At 40.6% G+C, this 18536-nt stretch overlaps 4 non-coding genes across 4 annotated transcripts; all 4 read right to left on the reverse strand.

Moving 5' to 3' along the window:
• Positions 1-9631: 9631 nt before the first annotated feature.
• On the reverse strand, positions 9632-9724 carry TRNAI-UAU (transfer RNA isoleucine (anticodon UAU)). The gene is given in 2 exon segments: positions 9632-9667; positions 9687-9724. It is a non-coding gene; the product is annotated as a tRNA-Ile (tRNA).
• A 1102-nt stretch (positions 9725-10826) lies between these two features.
• On the reverse strand, positions 10827-10919 carry TRNAI-UAU (transfer RNA isoleucine (anticodon UAU)). The gene is given in 2 exon segments: positions 10827-10862; positions 10882-10919. It is a non-coding gene; the product is annotated as a tRNA-Ile (tRNA).
• A 1361-nt stretch (positions 10920-12280) lies between these two features.
• On the reverse strand, positions 12281-12373 carry TRNAI-UAU (transfer RNA isoleucine (anticodon UAU)). Its single transcript is given in 2 exon segments — positions 12281-12316; positions 12336-12373. It is a non-coding gene; the product is annotated as a tRNA-Ile (tRNA).
• A 5277-nt stretch (positions 12374-17650) lies between these two features.
• TRNAI-UAU (transfer RNA isoleucine (anticodon UAU)) lies at positions 17651-17743 on the reverse strand. The gene is given in 2 exon segments: positions 17651-17686; positions 17706-17743. It is a non-coding gene; the product is annotated as a tRNA-Ile (tRNA).
• Between the last annotated feature and the right edge of the window lie 793 nt (positions 17744-18536).

Here is an 18536-nt window from a genome sequence, read left to right on the forward strand (position 1 = left end):
TAAAGGATGTTTAGCATTGTACAGACTGTTAAATCACTGGCATGGAACAGGCTCGCTATTTATATCAAATTAAAATGCCTCGAGTGGTAGGCAGGCAGATGACTGTAGCCTGTTTTATATCACAGGTTCACAAAACAAATCCTAAAATTAACAGTTTAACGCCCGGCTGGTCCTGACTAAACATTATCAGAGTCCCTGTTTTCTGTACACTGGTTATAGGCTGCCGAGATGTCCAAAATACGGAGCGGAATCTCTCCCATCTCTTACCATTACTGCAAACATATTAAAAAACCTTTTAGAAGGTCATCATCACCATCACCATTTATTAATTTATATAGCGCCACTAATTCCGCAGCGCTGTACAGAGAACTCACTTACATCAGTCCCTGCCCCATTGGCGCTTACAGTCTAAGTTCCCTACTACACACACAGACTAGGGTCAATTTGTTAGCAGCCAATTAACCTACCAGTATTTGGTACTAGGATTTCCTAGTGCCTGGAACTCCCCTCCAAGCCTGGGGCACTGTATATTTGAAGAGGCTGGACCCTGCTCCCGCTTCTCACAGCTCTGCTTGAAAAGGGAGAGCACCTAACAGCAGGGGCGGATCTAGAAATTTTTTCTACCCCGGGCGATATAGGGGGGGGGGGGGGCGATTTAAGCCCCGCCCCCTTTCTAACTTCTAAGGCTGCCGGCGGCTGCACACTGTGCAGGTCCGTTCGGCAGTGATAATGTGCTGTCCCGCTGCTCTGATTGTGTTTAAAACACAATCAGAGCAGCCGGGCAGCATACTGTCACTGCCGAACGGACCTGCACAGTGTGCAGCCGCCGGCAGCAAGCCCCCGCTAGGGAGGGCGATCGCCCCGATCGCCCCCCCCTGGAACCGCCACTGCCTAACAGTAGTGCACGCAGCATTGCCCATGTATATTATGGGGATAGGAAGAGTTGGAGAGCAGCCAAGCACTGTCTAAAATTATAGCCACACCCCCATGCATGCTGGTCACGCCCACTGGCGGCGTGGTGGGGAAACCCCCCTCTACAAATCCTGCGTTTGCCCCTGCTCCCGGACATTACGTGAGAGTAGGCAACTATGGGATTAAGCCATAAATCAGAGAGAGTTGAGCAGGCAGGGATCTTGCGCCAGGCTAATCACCTCGGTGCGCAAGTGAAATACATGAGCGTTTTTAGCTGTGCATTAATTACACTTGGTAAATGACATCCTCTATGCTCCTGTGAGTATTCCTGTGACACCATCACACTGTAGGAAGTATCTCAGCTCTCAGTATATTGCTATTTGATCATAACAATTAACATTTATTCATAGTAGCCAGTTTAGAACTTGTTATGGCCCTGTAGCTGCAGAGACAGTATTGTTCTGAGATGAAGCAGGGGCACCTTATTGTGCAGGAGAACCAGTATGTAAGAGTAGGTTTGTCAAAGCTTCTAAAAAGGAAAAAGTGGTTGGTTGCCTATAACAACCAATCAGCTTCTAGCTATCATGTTCTAGAATGTACTTGATAAATGATAGCTAGAAAATGATTGGTTGCTGTGGACAACACCTCCAGTGTTCCTATTTAGAATTATTTAGGCAAATTTAGGTGGGGCTATTTAACATATGATTGCTCTGTTAACGGGGCAAAAATGAATTTATCGATAAATAGACTCCTAAGTTTCCTATAAATATGATGTCTTCTGGATGAAACAATATCAAGTTCCTGCCATTGCTTTACTGCCTTAATAAACTACATATTTTCCTAACCTAAGTCAGATCCTCCATCAACCAATGAAAAAGCATAATGCTAAATTTGGTCGTGAAAATGTACAACATAAGAACAATACCAACATTTTAATATAGGAGAAACAAGGACAAGTCACATTTGATTTCTGTATCTTTTGCAAAAGATGGATTTTGGTTGGGAAAGTATTAATCTGCTATGTACAATACATTATTATAAATGTGAATTTACATGGTTTGTGTTAGTCTGAATTAAAATGTAGCAAAATACTTAAACTATTCACTAGATGGCGCCACATTATCAACTTTCCATCATGTCTTTGGGATCCGCTGATCATTTCAGCTTTTGTAATGATCCTGCTGTTTAACTTGTTTTCTTATTCAAAAGGAAAATACACTCAATGAATAAGTATGGTCTGTTTTTATTTTATTTGTTGTTTGCATGTTCAGTATACAATGGACACTATATAAAAATATTTATTGTTGTGAAACAATGGCACTGACCTGTCTAAGGGACTTATTCCAAAGAGTGTTTCGGAGGACTGCCGCATTTTCAAGTCTGAAGCTATTTATTAATAGAGGATCACAGCAGATATTAGAGATATCTCCGGTCCCAGCCTCTTGGAATGCTAACTCAGTCCCCATAAGTGTCTATGGTCACTGTGATTGGGCCATATTTATCAAGCTTCGAAATTCGGAGCTCGACCCTCTATCCTACGGGGAGAACATCGCATTAGAGGGATATTCAGATCTCTCCCTGGCCGGCTTCGTGCTCCCTCCATCACAAATTCAGCCAGACCATAAAAACCTGTTAGTAAAGTGATACTGCGGAATTAGTGGCGCTATATAAATAACTGATGATGATGATGATTTACTAGAGATTATTTGCCGGGTCGGGCCCCTATTGGAGTCACTGTCCCGGTTGATCAATTTTAATAAATTGCCAGGTTAATTAATTTCTTATCATTGCGATAATAAATCATAATTAACGTGAGCAATCTGCGATTGTTCGTAAATAGACCCTTTACCACCAGCAAAAGTTATAGCTCGTCCATTCCATACACATTTGCAGCAAATGTTCAATATAGTTTTGTCAGTAGATGGCGCTGTTCTCTCATTAGCTACAAATCCTATTATATTTTGGTATAATGGGCAGCAGTTAATTGGTGTATTCTACTGAGCTTACCCTGAAGTAAAAAATAGTCTGAGCGCAGTTATTGACTCCTCAAGGTGCCACCGTTAAGTGGTATATGGGGAGGAATGCCCTTTGGCAGCTGAAAAGTAAAGATAGGAGCACTGGTATATTAATATTTTACTATAAGGTGGGAAACTTAAAATAATTCCATATTCTTCAATCCCACATTGATCATTTTAAATGCGTAATAAACTTTTTTTGCAAAGTTTATATAAAAAAACAATGTTATTGTCGTTCTAGCAACATCTGACTTCTAACATATGTGAAGATACATAAGGGGGCACAAATGGGCATTTTAAAGACAATTACCACCATGAGTCTTTATAAACTCTACAAATATTGCAGAGGAAAGTTTACCCAATGTAAACAAATTGTTTATCTATATACAACATCATAAATGTCACAGGCAAAAATTAAGGGTTAAATATTCCCATCTACCTCATTTCTAGAAAAATATTTTTACAACCACAAATAACATACAGGTCTGGGTTATATAATAACATTGTGTAAAGTACATACCTGTGCTCTAACCGACATCAGCCAATCAAATTCTAGCTTTGAAGTCTAGCACAACCACACTAATGTAAGCTGATATATGATTGGTTGTCATGGGTTACATTACAGCACATTTGCACAAATAAGTCTGATAGAATATGCTGAGATTTGATTTGTAATAGTTTATTTCTATCACTAGACGTGTAGTCACTCTGTGAGACGCTAGAGGGCGCTGTGCTTGAATTATAATTTAGGCACAGCGCCCTCTAGCGTCTACTTTAATAACTACATGCCTAAAGTTTCGATTGATTGACGTCCTTGCAACCAATAATTATTGATTAGTGTCATTGGAAATGATTGACAATCACTGTAGTGAAAGAAAGAAGCACTAACCATTGTAATCAATGCATATCTGCTGCCTGAGGAGCTGGTCAGCGACCTCCAGCACATTTTCCTTCTCTGGTTTGGAGTCTGGTTGTAGAAGCTGACTTTTATTTTTTTATTTTAATATGCCTGACACACAAAACAAAATCTATCGCAGAACATGTAATTAAAAATTAACCATTTACCCTAATTTTTCCCACAGTGATGATTTTATCATGTGAATGTATGTTAATCGCAGTGCGACAGTTTTAACGCAGCTGCATGGATGTCAATGTGTGAGCGTCTGGCTGGACGCGTTTTCCCACGCTGTGCGACCAATCACTGAGGACGCAGGATAACAACCACTTTCATTAATGCTTGTTAAATTGGCCTCTGCTGTCGATAGAAAGGACCCCCGCCTAGATGTCAGGGGTGTGTGTGCGCCGTACAAAGGATTTATGGGCTGGCTGTGTCAAACCCCCGGCAGGTAGGGGGATAACAAGGAGTTGTAGCAGCAGCAGCGTGTCGCAGCGATTATAACCCCCTGGGTGGAAGTGAGTACAGACGTGGGAGGGTAGGGTTACAAATCAACTGAAAAACAAGGAAAGATTTATAAATTGGTCTTTAATTCTCCTAAAATGTACTGATATTGGGTAATTCGTAATATACATTATCTGGCAGCTTTTTTTTCTGTTTGTTTTTTATATTATAATTAAGTACCAGGCATGTCCCATAGCAATGTAAACACTGATGTATAGGCTGAGGCTTGCATAGATTGTAAGCTTGCGACCAGGGCCTTCTTACCACTCTAATTATTTCTCTGTATTGTTTTATTACTGTTTGTTCCCAATTGTAAAGCGCTACAGAATCTGCCGGCGCTATATAAATAAATGTTGATGATAACGCAGGCCGTACACACTGCCATATCGCAGCATAATAAATGGCAGCTTTTGAAGTTGGGGAATCGAGACAATGTGCGCATTCCGAACTCTTACCAGAAGGGGGCGTTGCCCAGCATAATGGGCCATAGCCACATCCCACAAGGGGTGTGGTCAGCACTTCTGAGAGCTGACCTACCCCCCTGCCACCTTCAAAACACCCTTTGATTTCCACGCTCATAGTACCTTCTATTCTTCCCACCCAGGGACAAAGCTGTCCGAGGGTGGGACGGAAGGACGGCGCCGTTAAATGGGGATAGTTGGGAATATTATGCAGAATGTATGTTCCAAAATTGACTGTGATGTCTGATAATCATTATCGGTGATCGACCGGTTCATTGTCAGCCATGTTTATAAATATGGTCATCCCCTAGCTCAGTGATGGCTAACCTGTGACACTCCAAGTGTTGTGAAACTACAAGTCCCAGCATGCTTTGCCAGCTATCATCTAGTTATATACTGGCAAAGCATGCTGGGGTTTGTAGTTTCACAACACCTGGAGTGTCACAGGTTAGCCATCACTGCCCTAGCTGCAGTAACAGGACACAATGCATATATGGGCGGCAACTAATCCCGCTGGGTGGCGCTCATGCTGAATAAGCCCCTTGTGCAGTTCAAACCATGATATACTATATATATATATATATATATATATATATATATATATATATATATATATATATATATATATACACACACAGTATATCCTTCATGAATACTATAATAGACATCCAAGACCATAAGAAATCGCGTCTTATACACGTGACTGGCATTGTCCTGTACAGTTGTACATTTTTCGGGGTCGACATTTCGGTTACAGTTGTATAGCACTTATAAAAACAATGGTATCACCACATGCTAGATGACCACTATGCCTACACGCGTGTGCTTTTCACATGGCTGCAAATGGGACACATAAAGCGTGAGAAAATGTTATGTATATATATCTGTAGCAGTAAGTGATCCGGGGGAGCCCCGCAGACATACATCCAGGTACACAAGATAAACAGGTTATTTTGGTTCCACGCAGAAATTACCTAATTTCCATTCATCTAAGAGACAATGGGCTAAATTTACTAAGCTGCGGGTTTGAAAAAGTGGGGATGTTGCCTATAGCAACCAATCAGATTCTAGCTGTCATTTTGTAGAAGGTACTAAATAAATGAAAGCTAGAATCTGATTGGTTGCTATAGGCAACATCCCCACTTTTTCAAACCCGCAGCTTAGTAAATCTAGCCCAATGTGCTTTCCAGGTAGTCGCTCTTTGGCCCTGAGCAGAGTATGAGATTATCCAAGGGCGATGTCTGTAAGGACTCTGTGTAACTGGAGATATAAGATCTGCTACTGGTTTTCACTTCACCTTTTACTAAGAAACATTTTAAATGAAGTAATAACAAGTGTACAGGAGGTAATTAGGTCTCTGATCCGTCTGACTTCGTATGACGGTTTCTGTTTAGCCTGGGGGAAAATTTCTCCTTTTCACTTAAAAATGACTCCTTTAATCAAACCCAATAATCATTATAGTTGTGTGCGGTTATTGTATTCTCACATTTTCAATCCATAATTGCACTTATTTCATCAGTCTATTTTATTTATTTATTTACCTGTCCCCCCTATAGTTTGATATTTTGTCTTTCTGCTCTACTTATTTTTATTAAAAAAGACAGAGGTTGCTTATGAAAGTTGCCTGGGATAGTCTATCCCACATTAATCAGTGAACAATAATTAAAGAGCCAGCACAGTGTTAAATTATGTAATTTTTCATAATAATGTGTCCACTAGGTGGCATTGTCCACTTGCTGTCTCTCACAGATATTTTAGTTTGCCTCCGGTTATTTGGTGGAGCCCATTTTTTAATGCAAGTAGGCAGAGAAATAAGATTTTGTGGAGGTTACCTACGCAGATGCTCCAATCTCACGTCTATACTGCGTATATTTATTCACTTGAGTTGGGGGGGATCACTGTTCAAAAGGTTCTTCACCATCTGGGGGCCTCTGTCTTACTTTTACATTTATAGAAAAATTAGAACATTTAAAACTTTATTTATACTTGTTCTGTGTTTTAACCTCTTGGATATTTTTTATGTCTACCTGTAGACTGATGTTGACCTACAATCAGCACAGAAACCTCTGGTTAGTTCAACAAACAATGGAATGTTTGAAACCTTCTAAAAAGTAAGAGTAGAGGTGTTGCCCATAGCAACCAATCAGATTCTAGCTATCATTTATCTTGTACATTCTAGATCATGATAGCTACAATCTGATTGGTTGCTATGGGCAACACCTCCACTGTTCCTTTTTTAGACGATTTTGGAGGCTTATCTCCGAACATTACTTGTTTCACCAGGACAAAGTGCTTTGCTCCAATGTTTTACATTGATTTCCCTTTTTTAATTAACTTCCCCCAATACATTAACTGATGCTAACAGAAAACACATATAACAATATATTTGTATTTAATTCAGAGAAGGTTAATGGGGAAATTTGTCCAGAGTTCTGTATTCTGAGTGAAACGGGTGATAAAAATATGCTCAGGGTTTGCCAGATCACCATAGCTACCTACAGACTTCTTTTCACATGGTGCTAAAACAATGGTTCTGCTTTTCCGACTTTTTTTTTCCCTGTAAAACAATGGACTTTGTGTGAGTAAAGCATAGGTGTGACAAGGCCCCATGGGTATCACAAAGGAGGTCTGTATGTCAAGAGTATCATCATCATTTATTTATATAGCACCACTGATTCTGCAGCACTGTACAGAGAGCTCACTCCCTGCCCCATTGGAGCTTACAGTCTAAATTCCCTAACACACAGAGAGACTAGGGTGAATTTTGATAGCAGCCAATTAACCTACCAGTATGTTTTTGGAATGTGGGAGGAAACCGGAGCACCCAGATGAAACCCACGCAAACTCCACACAGATAGGGCCATAGATGGGAATCAAACTCATGACCCCAGTGCTGTGAGGCAGAAGTGCTAACCACTTAGCCACCATGCTGCCCAGGGGGTAAAAAAATCAAACTATCCAGAAAAGGAGAATAGGCAACTCATTTTTATAAGGCCACGTCTTTTAATCAATTGCAATTAAAGGGATTTCTCTAACATTAAATAGCTAATTTGGCCCAGGTTATTGCTGTTGGAAAATAAGTGTGAAAAGCAGAAACCGAGTGTTATCACACTGTAATGCATATTTTGCATGGTTGCATTGCAATGAATTCACATGCATGCTTGAAATTAAAACCGCGCAAACACGCTTATATGTCTCACTTTGAAGATAAAATCAGGGACAGATTGTGACACTTGTGTGACACCAGCGTGTCAATAGGAGCTTGCACAGTTTGCCACAGTCTGCAGCCTGTGACAGGACAATGGGAGAAGGGTTAATTACCACAGTTGAGTGTGACTCGCCCTGAGATTATCAGCCCTCCCTCAGCAGTTAAGCAGGGAGAGGTCTAGGACAGACAGGCCTTAAGGCAAATATGTTATAGCACGAAAGTCATTCTAACCATACCAATGCCTATTCCTGGTCATCCCTCACCCCCGTTCCAGTAGGCTGTGCCCTTTACTGACTCAAAACAAAATGGCGGCCTACCTGCAAAGATCCAGGCTGTGAGGTGTGAGGGAACAAAGATCTCCCGACATGAAAAATAGACATAATATGTCAAGGATGGAAGATGGCCATTCCTCAGATATTCCAGTTATCAGTATAATGACTTTTGTTATGTAGCTCTGTTTTCACTGGAGGCAGCCATTTTGTGACCCGAATCAATGACTATGCATCATATCAATTTACTAGGAAGAAGTGAGGACATTGAGGTATAAGGCACAAAGTATCTCATGCCTCACATAGGGTTATATCCCTGTAATACATGATTTACAAAAAAAATGTTATTTTTTTGTTTGTTTGTTCGTTTTTGGGTTCTTTAAGGGAAGTGTTCCTACGCTCATTTTTTCTCGCACCTCTGTGGAGGTGTGAGGAAAAATTAGTGAAGATTTTACAGAAATCTTCGCTGTGAAGTGTCTTGCGGACGTCCCAAATCCCAATTATTTGATGCTCCCACTAACACATTTGCTTTAATTTAGGTTTTACAATGGAATCAATGCTGTGTAGAGCTTCTGGTTATCAGAGGGCAAAATCTAGTTGAAGGCTGGAGTTTAATTGGGCGTCCCAAAATAAGTGCTGTAGGCAAGGATTGAACTCACAACCTCAGCATTGCTTTACAGTGCATTAATGGCTTGTACCACTGTAAATAAAGAGCGGTTGTTGTTTTAGTATTAGCATTAGCAAAGCCTTGCAGTGATTTCAGCTATAATGACATTGTTTGTTTTTAGGTCTTTTCTTGCTGTTTTTTGTTTTATTTCTTGTCAAAATAGAACACTGGATATTTTTAATGGTGAGATATGTCCTCAGTAAGCTGCAGATATACAAAACATTGCAAATCTGTCTCTGTGTAGTTGCTGTGTAAACGGCATAGCTATGTTACTGTATCACTATAACAGCAGTATTTCACCCAGATTAACACAGCGTTAATCCTACTATCGTAATTACGGTAAATTGAACCTGGCTTTCTGCTCGCAGCTGAGCTGCTAACGGTATTTAAGGGCACTTTTACGATAATAGTAACGCAGCCAATTGAATTCCCCCTATTTGTTCTAGCGAGAGAAGAGCTTCCCAATATGATAATGATTTATTCCATGTAAACACCTACATTTCTGTTCTAGATAGAAAGAAAAGCTTCAATGCTGATATACCACAATCATTTCATTGGTTTCCTTCTTGTCTCTCTAAACCCCAACCTTTAATCTGCTCTTTAACCCTGGACATCTCATGAGCAATAATAATTTGATAGTGTTGAGATATTGTGTAAAAAAACTGCTTAGCTTGAATTTAATTGGACAGCTCAAAATACCTGTTCCAGGTGAGGCTCGAACTCACAACCTCGGCATTGCTCACTAGTTACTGTCTTATAAGTACCGCGCGCTAACCGATTGCGCCACTGGAGCTGTGATTTTATGGTTTTTCAGGACCTTTTCTGTAATTATAACATAAAATATACACAGCAAATGTAATACATGAACATTTGAATGATTTAGGGGCACATTTATCAACAGCCGCATAAAATGAAAAATAGTTTTCAATCCTTATTGCATTGATAAGGATTGAACTATTTCTCATATTTATTAAAAAATCTCCACAGGAGCAGCAGTCATGAAAAACTGCTGTTTCTGTGAAGTTAAAAACTTACCTTTTCCCTGCCTTGTTCCCAAAGCTGCTGTGAGATCCATAGAAGTCTTGTGCGCATGGTCCGTCTGAAAACTTACCTGCACTTCAGTGATGCAGAGAGCGGAGTGTGACAGGGAGGGATCATGTGATCCCTCCACCCATGCGCTGTGTGACAGGGAGGGGTCATGTGATCCTGCCACCCATGCGCTGTGTGACAGGGAGGGGTCATGTGATCCCGCCACCCATGCGCTGTGTGACAGGGAGGGGTCATGTGATCCCGCCACCCATGCTCTGTGTGACAGGGAGGGGTCATGTGATCCCGCCGCTCATGCGCTGTGTGACAGGGAGGGGTCATGTGATCCCTTCGCTCATGCGCTGTGTGACAGGGAGGGATCATGTGATCCCTCCACACATGCGCTGTAAAGCTCTGCTCTTAGGAGCAGAGCTGAACAGTGCTGAAAAATAGCAAAAGTGGTAATGTAGCTGGTGTACGTTACCGTATGTGTTAAACTATTTCTATTCATTGTTAAATTGCGGTACATAACAGTCCCCATAGACATCTATGGGGACTGCTATGTATTCCGAAAAAAGTGCTTATGCACTGAGATGCACTGTTGATAGATGAGGCAAATACTTCAATTGGCATCTATTCCCCAAAAACTGCTGTTTTTAGGGAATAGACGCCAATTGAAGGTTTAATAAACTGGCCCCTTATAGAGGTAATGAACAGCACAGAAATCCTTGAATACGGGCCAGAACTGTTTTCCTGGTATAGCTACTGTCTATGTCTCAGGGATTAGCTAATTTTGTTGTATTATTTTTTTTTATGAACGTCTCATGAGCAACGTGATATTATAACAGATATGGTACAATAAAAATTCCTGCTCCAGGTGAGGCTCGAACTCACAACCTCGGCATTGCTCACTAGTTACTGTCTTATAAGTACCGCGCGCTAACCGATTGCGCCACTGGAGCTCTGAGCATGTAGTTGTTTGGGCTCCTTTATGTAATTGGAACATTTTTCAGAAGATTTTCAAAACTGGTTATGCAAAACCCGTCAATTCCTGAAATATTACAGAAGAAACAAATGTGAAATACATCATTTCTAAAGCTGTCATTTTTTCTTAAGTGAGTGTTTAGTGAGACTGCTCTAGGATGCGTTCTGCTGTACTTTACACCTCTGGTATTACTTCCAGCAGTGAATGGGTGGTGGCTGTAGCTAGTTTGGAAATTACAAGTGGAATTATTACAAACATCAGGGGGTAATGAATAGGAATTTACTGTTTGCTCTTCACAATCATTATCAGGGACATCCTCATTCCTATAACAATCAACATGTACATCATTATCACCCTCATTACAATCAGCAAGGTCAGCAACAATAGACGTACAGAGATTCACAAGTTTCATTATCATCTGAACTGACACCATGGGCTAGTAGCCTCTCCACAATTTCATGTGTCTGACTTGTAAAAACCACTGATTTTGGCTTAAAGAAATGTTTTTTTGTGTGTACTTATAATGTCCTTATGTAAGTCAACATTTTCTATTTGTTGTGCGCATTTTATGAGTAATACTAACTTGATTTTATATAACAGACCTCTGTATTGCTCACTAGTTACTCTCTTATAAGTATCGCGCATTAACCGATTGCCCCACTGGAGCTGTGACGTTGCTAATTTTCAGGACCTTTACTGTAATTATACAATAAAACATACACAGCAAATGTAATACAGGAACATTTGAAAGACTTATATGGGTAATGAACAGTACAGAAACAATACATTTAATTTATTACAGTACTGAATGAAATAAAATGGGGGAGGGTACATATATGGGGGACTGTAGAGGACACGCTGTCCTGCAGACCAGCTACCCCTGTTTATGTTATACAGATAGGATGCAATAGAGTTGGAACCATTGGCAACTACAGCTGTTGGTGAGTGAATATGTCAAACATTAGTAATCATTTACCGCACGTGCGCCTGTCTCTCTATCCACACCCCTCATTAATCATTGTACTTGGTGTAAACAGGAGATTTGTAAAGAACAAATAGCAAAAAAAAGTATAATAAATAGACATAAAACCATTATGTTGTTGTGCTAGACATGCACTTAGGTGACCTGCAGTGTTGAATGTTTCATGACCAATATTAATGTGATATTCTATAACAACATTTTTACAGTAATCCTTGAACTGCCAGAACTGTTTTCATGGTATAGCTACAGTCTATGTCTCAGGGATCAACTAATTTTGATTTCATTGTATTATTGTTTGTTGTGAGCGTCTCATGAGCAACGTGATATTATAACAGATATGGTACAATAAAAATTCCTGCTCCAGGTGAGGCTCGAACTCACAACCTCGGCATTGCTCACTAGTAACTGTCTTATAAGTACCGCGCGCTAACCGATTGCGCCACTGGAGCTATGAGGATTGGGCTGGTTAGGCTCCTTTATGTAATTGGAACAACATTTTTCAGAAGATTTTCAAAAACTGGTTAGGTACTTGCCATTTCGGTTATGCAAAGCCCGTCATTTCCTGAAATATTACAGATGAAACAAATGTGAAAGACATAATTTCTAAAGCTGTTATTTTTTTCTTAAGTGAGTGTTTAGTGAGACTGCTCTAGGATGCGTTCTGCTGTACTTTACACCTCTGGTATTACTTCCAGCCTGTATGGTCCAAGATTGTGCACTGAGGAATTCAGCGAGAACAACGGCCTGTGTATCTCTGAACTGGGGGGGGGGGGGGGTTTAATGTTGTCTCTGACACAATTTGCGCGGGAGCCCATGTCTTTCATCCAGGCAATTTGTGAGCCTCTTTCTGGCTGCCGATTCCCACACTCGGCTACCAATTCTTAACTTGCGCCAACAATAGAGGCTTCAATTACTGTCGGGTAAATTGACTGCGAATGACTTTGGAATAATGAGTGATGATGAAGGGTGAGTGACTGAGATACAACTGAGGCTATCCTGGAACGGAGAACAAGCTGGAGGGGAGGGGAGGGTATTATTGCCTCTAAGGAAAAAACCCGCAGAGCCTGATGTTTGGGATCAGAGACATTCCGGAGGCAACGTATAAAAAGAGACACACTTTTAGGCGGGAATAGAGGATCAAAAGACAGGAAATCTAAATCTATTCAGTCCCAGCCTAGTGTCCTTTCTAACTTCCTAACTAAATGCACCAGGCCCCATAGTTTTCAAGCAGATTATTTATTTTTGGATGAGATCATGGCAGTCTGGAGTATAATAGACACTATTCTTCAGATGGAAATAAGGCTGGAATTTATCCCGCAATGCCTGTATACAAAGGACTGCTTGGCGGGAAGTGACCACGGGGTTATTGCTTGATTCTTGTGCAGAAGTGGAAGCAGTTATCGTGTAACCAGATGCCAGAGGTGGATAGCGTTGCACTGTCATTTGCATTTTTTGGCATTCATAAATAACCTGGAATATATTCTATAAGAGATGTGTTTTTTTTTCTGTAATATAAGTTACTAAAATATTACACTTATTTAGGAAACCCCCCCCAAACAAAAAACAAACAAAAATGCACTTTCACACTTAAAAAGAAATTCATTAAAAAAAACAAATAGTAAGTTGAGAACCAGGAAAACACAAAGTCAATATACAGCAATTACAATGTTGCTAAGGTAGTTAATACAGAATATTGAAGTATAGACACTATAAAGCAGTGATAGGCAAACTGATACTCCTCAGGGGCCACATAGGCGGCCCTCTAAACTTCCTAAGGGCCACACGTTAGCCTTAGTCTCAGTAATAAGTTAAACCATACATTTAATCAAAGAAAGAGACCCCTATCTGTAATAACATGTTAGCAGGTATTTTAAACAAGTGTTACAAGTTATAACAAACAGATCTGACAATACAGCAGGAAGGAGCTGGGGGCCGCAGGGGACGGCTCGGGGGCCGTCTGTTGTCCTTTTCCAAGAGACGATAAGTGTACTCATAGGAACTGTCCAGCTAAGGAACCCAAATCTGGTATCATTTTAAACATCTCTTTATTTATTTTATTTATTTGCCGTTGTGGCTGTGGGTGGGAGCACTAGGCATTAATAATGCCAACATTCAGCAAGTCACTTCACCATAATACATTACCCACAATACCTAATTCACCCTCCATAACTAAATTTTATGAATTGGCCACAATGACCTGGCCTTTGGGAAGCGGAAATGAAAGGAAAGCAGTTTGGTCTTTGTTCCATCATCTTACAACACTTTTCTTATATTTTGTAATTCCGCAATCAAAAATGGGTTAAAAATGTAAATCATCATCATCATCATCATCATTTATTTATATAGCGCCACTAATTCCGCAGAGCCCCTGAGTTCCCCTAGACCGTACTCTCCTACTTTCTTCGACGACACAATTCATACAGTGTCGGACTGGGGCATGAAGGGCCCACCGGGGGAATTCAGTGATAGGGGCCCACTATATTGGGGTGTGGCCAACTTTAGGAGTGGGTGTGGCCAGTAAAGGGGGTGTGGTCAGGCTATGGAGGACAACTTATAGCACTATTTTAAATGTGCACCTTTTGCATTAGACCCTGCCCATTCTACTGGTAGGGAACTACATGGGACCCATTAATAAAACACTTGTGGTTTGGAAGAAACTCCAGTACCAGCTCCTGTCGTCTCCTAATGCACCAAGACAGTTACTTATGATAAGTGCATCATTTGGTTACCTCCAACCCTCGCCTCATATGTTGTTATTGCCCATCATGTATTGAGCTTATTAAAAGCCATTACAAGGGCTACACAAACCAAATAATAACATCATCAATTAGAAGACATAAACTGCACAATTAATTTTTTAGTACAATGGTTACCAACCTGTTGTTGCTGTGACATGTCCTGGAATAAAAGTCAATTCATAAAAAAACAAGTGATTGTAATTCTCAACTAATCTCAGTGAAATCCATCTAATTTCATTTTAAATACGGTTGATATATGCCTAGAATTTAGGGGTGATATAGTGAAAGTATTATAAACAGGACAACCATCAAAAAGAATGCACAATAGGCAAAAGGAAAAATATATAAATATAATTATGTTCTCCTATGCATGTGCCTTTCTACACTAACATACAATATAGACCAACATATTATACAACCCTGAATGATTATATTTTCAACTGGATGCAATTGGAATACTAGACTACATGAAAAGCACCCTTCATTTGCCAGATCTTGTATACACAGTCTGATTATTAAAATGACTCTTTGTTATAATTATTTTTTAAGGACTCTTACAGAATATGCCACTCGTCAAAGACCATACACACAGCATCAGTGCTACTACGGTTGCGTACTTCACCAATGAATGCTTGTTGAGAAGGGAAATTTTAAAAAACAAAAAAATGAACAGAATACAGCCCATCCAAAGCCTGTCACATTTATTCCATATATGCTGGTATGCTGCCAGTGTTGTATGAAAGAGAATATAAATATCAAAGGACGGGCGCAAATGGGGGAAGGGTAAAGAAACACAAGGATTGGGTCAATGAATAAGTCAAGGGGAAAACGGTCCCAAAGTCATTAAAGGATGTTGGTCTTCTAGTTCCACCTATACCGATGTCCCAGATGGTAAACTTACATCAATGTGACCTTTTCTATTCCATACAGTATTTGAATAATGTGTCCTCTTGCTTCAAAAAGCACCACCACGATGTACTTTTACTCCCCTCTAAACCTGTTTCTTCTCCTCACCAGAGTGCAAATATGGGAGACCAGGGAGAGAACAGAGAAAGATCTCATGGTGTTTTACGTTCTCTATTTATTAAGTTAAAACATGGGGTTAAAAACACTCACATTTTGTATGTTAAAAAGGTATCTTTCAGTCCATATGTTTCCTCGATCAAACGGCAGTATCCAGCTTCTGTATCCCAGCCACGATCAAACTGGCTGGGCTTCAGATAACCCGAGGAAACTCTGCAGCGTCAGAGGGGGCGTGGTCTATTGCGTCCAGTGTTGCATGAACCTATGATGACCAAACTGACCTTGGATCAGTATGTTGATATCAGGACGTCCTCCTCCCCTGCTCAAACTGCTGAAAAACACACTACCGCGCCTGGGCTCTCTGCATCTGCGCGGTAGTGTGGTTACAGGAGATGTGACCGCCGCCGCCATCTAAACAAAGTTCAACATCAAGCTCCGCCCTAACAACGGAGGGGGCGGAGCTTCAACCCCGCTGGGCCTACCGGTGGATTGACCGGCTGTCCGGCGGGCCAGTCCGAGGCTGAATTCATATATCACTCCCCTCCACTTGTTGTGCAATGATGCAAACATGCCAATCAAGCAGGAGTCTGAGCTGGGCCGTGATGCAAAGGCCAAGCGCGAGACATGTGATGACGCGTTTCGCTTCATTGCTTCCCACACTCCTTGCTGTGCAAAGTCAAAATTGAGTCATCACGCAGCAGGGGGGGGGGTCATGCTATGACGCAAATTGCTTAATTGGGACCCGATTAGCAGACCTGCAAAACAAATTCTAGACTATAAAACAAGAAAATGGAAACTAAGTTAGATAGAAAAGCATAAATGCTGATATACCACTTTAATTTCATTGGTTTCCCTCTTGTCTCTCTAAACCCCAACCTTTGTTCCCCCCCCCCGTAGCATACCTGTTCCCCCGGCCCCCCCCCCAGGGGGGAATAGGAATTTACTGTTTGCTCTTCACAATTAGGCAGTGTTGGCTAACCTGTCACACTCCAGGTGTTGTGAAACTACAAGTCCCAGCATACCCTTCAAGCAATAAGCTGCTATATATTGGCAAAGCATGCTGGGACTTGTGGTTTCTCAACACCTGGAGTGTCACAGGTTAGCCAGCACTGATTTTAGGACTTTCAGATGCTTTTAGCGCATTTGGAAAATCCCTGCAGCCCCCTATCTATTTCATATTTATTTTATATATATATATATATATATATATATATATATATATATATCACTAATTATTTACATTTCTAATGTAAATAAATATATCAATGTTTAGAATAATATTCATGTTTGTTTTATAAGGTTTGGATGCAGTAGGGTTGGATCCATTAACCACCACAGCTGTTGGGGGGGGGGGGGGCAGGGGGAACAGGTATGCTACGGGGGGGGGGGGGCACAAACATAAACTGGCCCTGGTACTTTTACTTAAACACTTTTGCATTGAGTTAAACATAGAGCTTTGTGGTGTAGTCCGGCTGTATTTAAAGTTGTTGCCATTGATTCAGGTATTGTGAGTGAATATATCAGACATTGGTAATTGTGTACTGCTCATAGTCCTGTCTCTCTATCCACACACCCTCATTGATCAGTTTACTTGGTGTAAACAGGAGATTGTTAAAAACCAAGGGATAGATTTAACAGTGGAGGTGTTGCCTATATCAACCAATCAGATTATAGCTATCATTTTGTATAATGTACTAAATAAATGATAGCTAGAATCTGATTGGTTGCTATTAGACAACACCTCACTTTTCCTGTTTAGAAGGTTTGATAAATCTAACCCCAGGTAAATATTTGACCAAATAATTCTAAAAAGATTATCATGTTGAGCTAATCTACATTCTGCAAATGTCACTAATGGGATATACTTTAACAGCATTTTTTCAAGATTTAATGATTGCTTTTTATTGTATTTGAGTTTGTTGTGAACATCTCATGAACAATACTAACTTGATATTGTAAAATACCTGCTCCAGGTGAGGATCGAACTCACAACCTCGGCATTGCTCACTAGTAACTGTCTTATAAGTACCGCGCGCTAACCGATTGCACCACTGGAGCTGTGAACCTATCCTCTTCTAAGACCGTTCTTGTAACTAGATTATAATATTGTTCAGAACTTTTTTTGGTATGTTGATCACATCTGGGTTTCTGGAACTGCCACAGCAGTATTAATTTCACTTTGTTTTGTACAAGTACAACTATTAAGTTGTATCAACATGTAACCATAGAGTTGTCACCATTGCATAAGACATTGGTGACTGCGTACATCACATATTCACATACCTCAATGCATGCACCCCCCTGTCTCAAAACAGGCAATTGTTAAAGCTTAAATACAGAACCTCAAGCAATATACATATTTGTCCCGTGGATGGGACTGTTAGGTGAAGGGAGGCAGCAACTTGGGGGCGTGACCCCTATCATGACATGGCCACACCCCCATTGCATCCTGGTCACACCCCCAGCCCTGCTGGGACTTGCATGCTGTAAGGTATGAACATAATAATCATTGGTTAGATACAACTTCAAATAGAGTGTATCTAATTAGTGCTATTTTGCTAAAAGTCTCCATTTTCAGTTGGCCTCTGCATACATTAGGGCCCTACAGGCCTTTGTTTGCTGGCTTTTTGAAATGACTAGCATGAAAAGCTATCTGCACTAGTAAATTAAAAATCTAATGACATAAGATATATGGCTCTGACCTTGTGATAACAATATAAATTTGCTTTCTTTCCAACTATATGCTGAAATCAAATGTAATTTTATGTCTTACTTGCCAACTCTTCCTGAATGTCAGGGAGACTCCCTGAAATAGGGGTGATCTCCCTCACTCCCTGAAGAGTCTGGCATT

This window comes from Mixophyes fleayi, chromosome 11 (assembly GCF_038048845.1).
Source record: "Mixophyes fleayi isolate aMixFle1 chromosome 11, aMixFle1.hap1, whole genome shotgun sequence".
Classification (NCBI taxonomy): Eukaryota; Metazoa; Chordata; class Amphibia; order Anura; family Limnodynastidae; genus Mixophyes; species Mixophyes fleayi.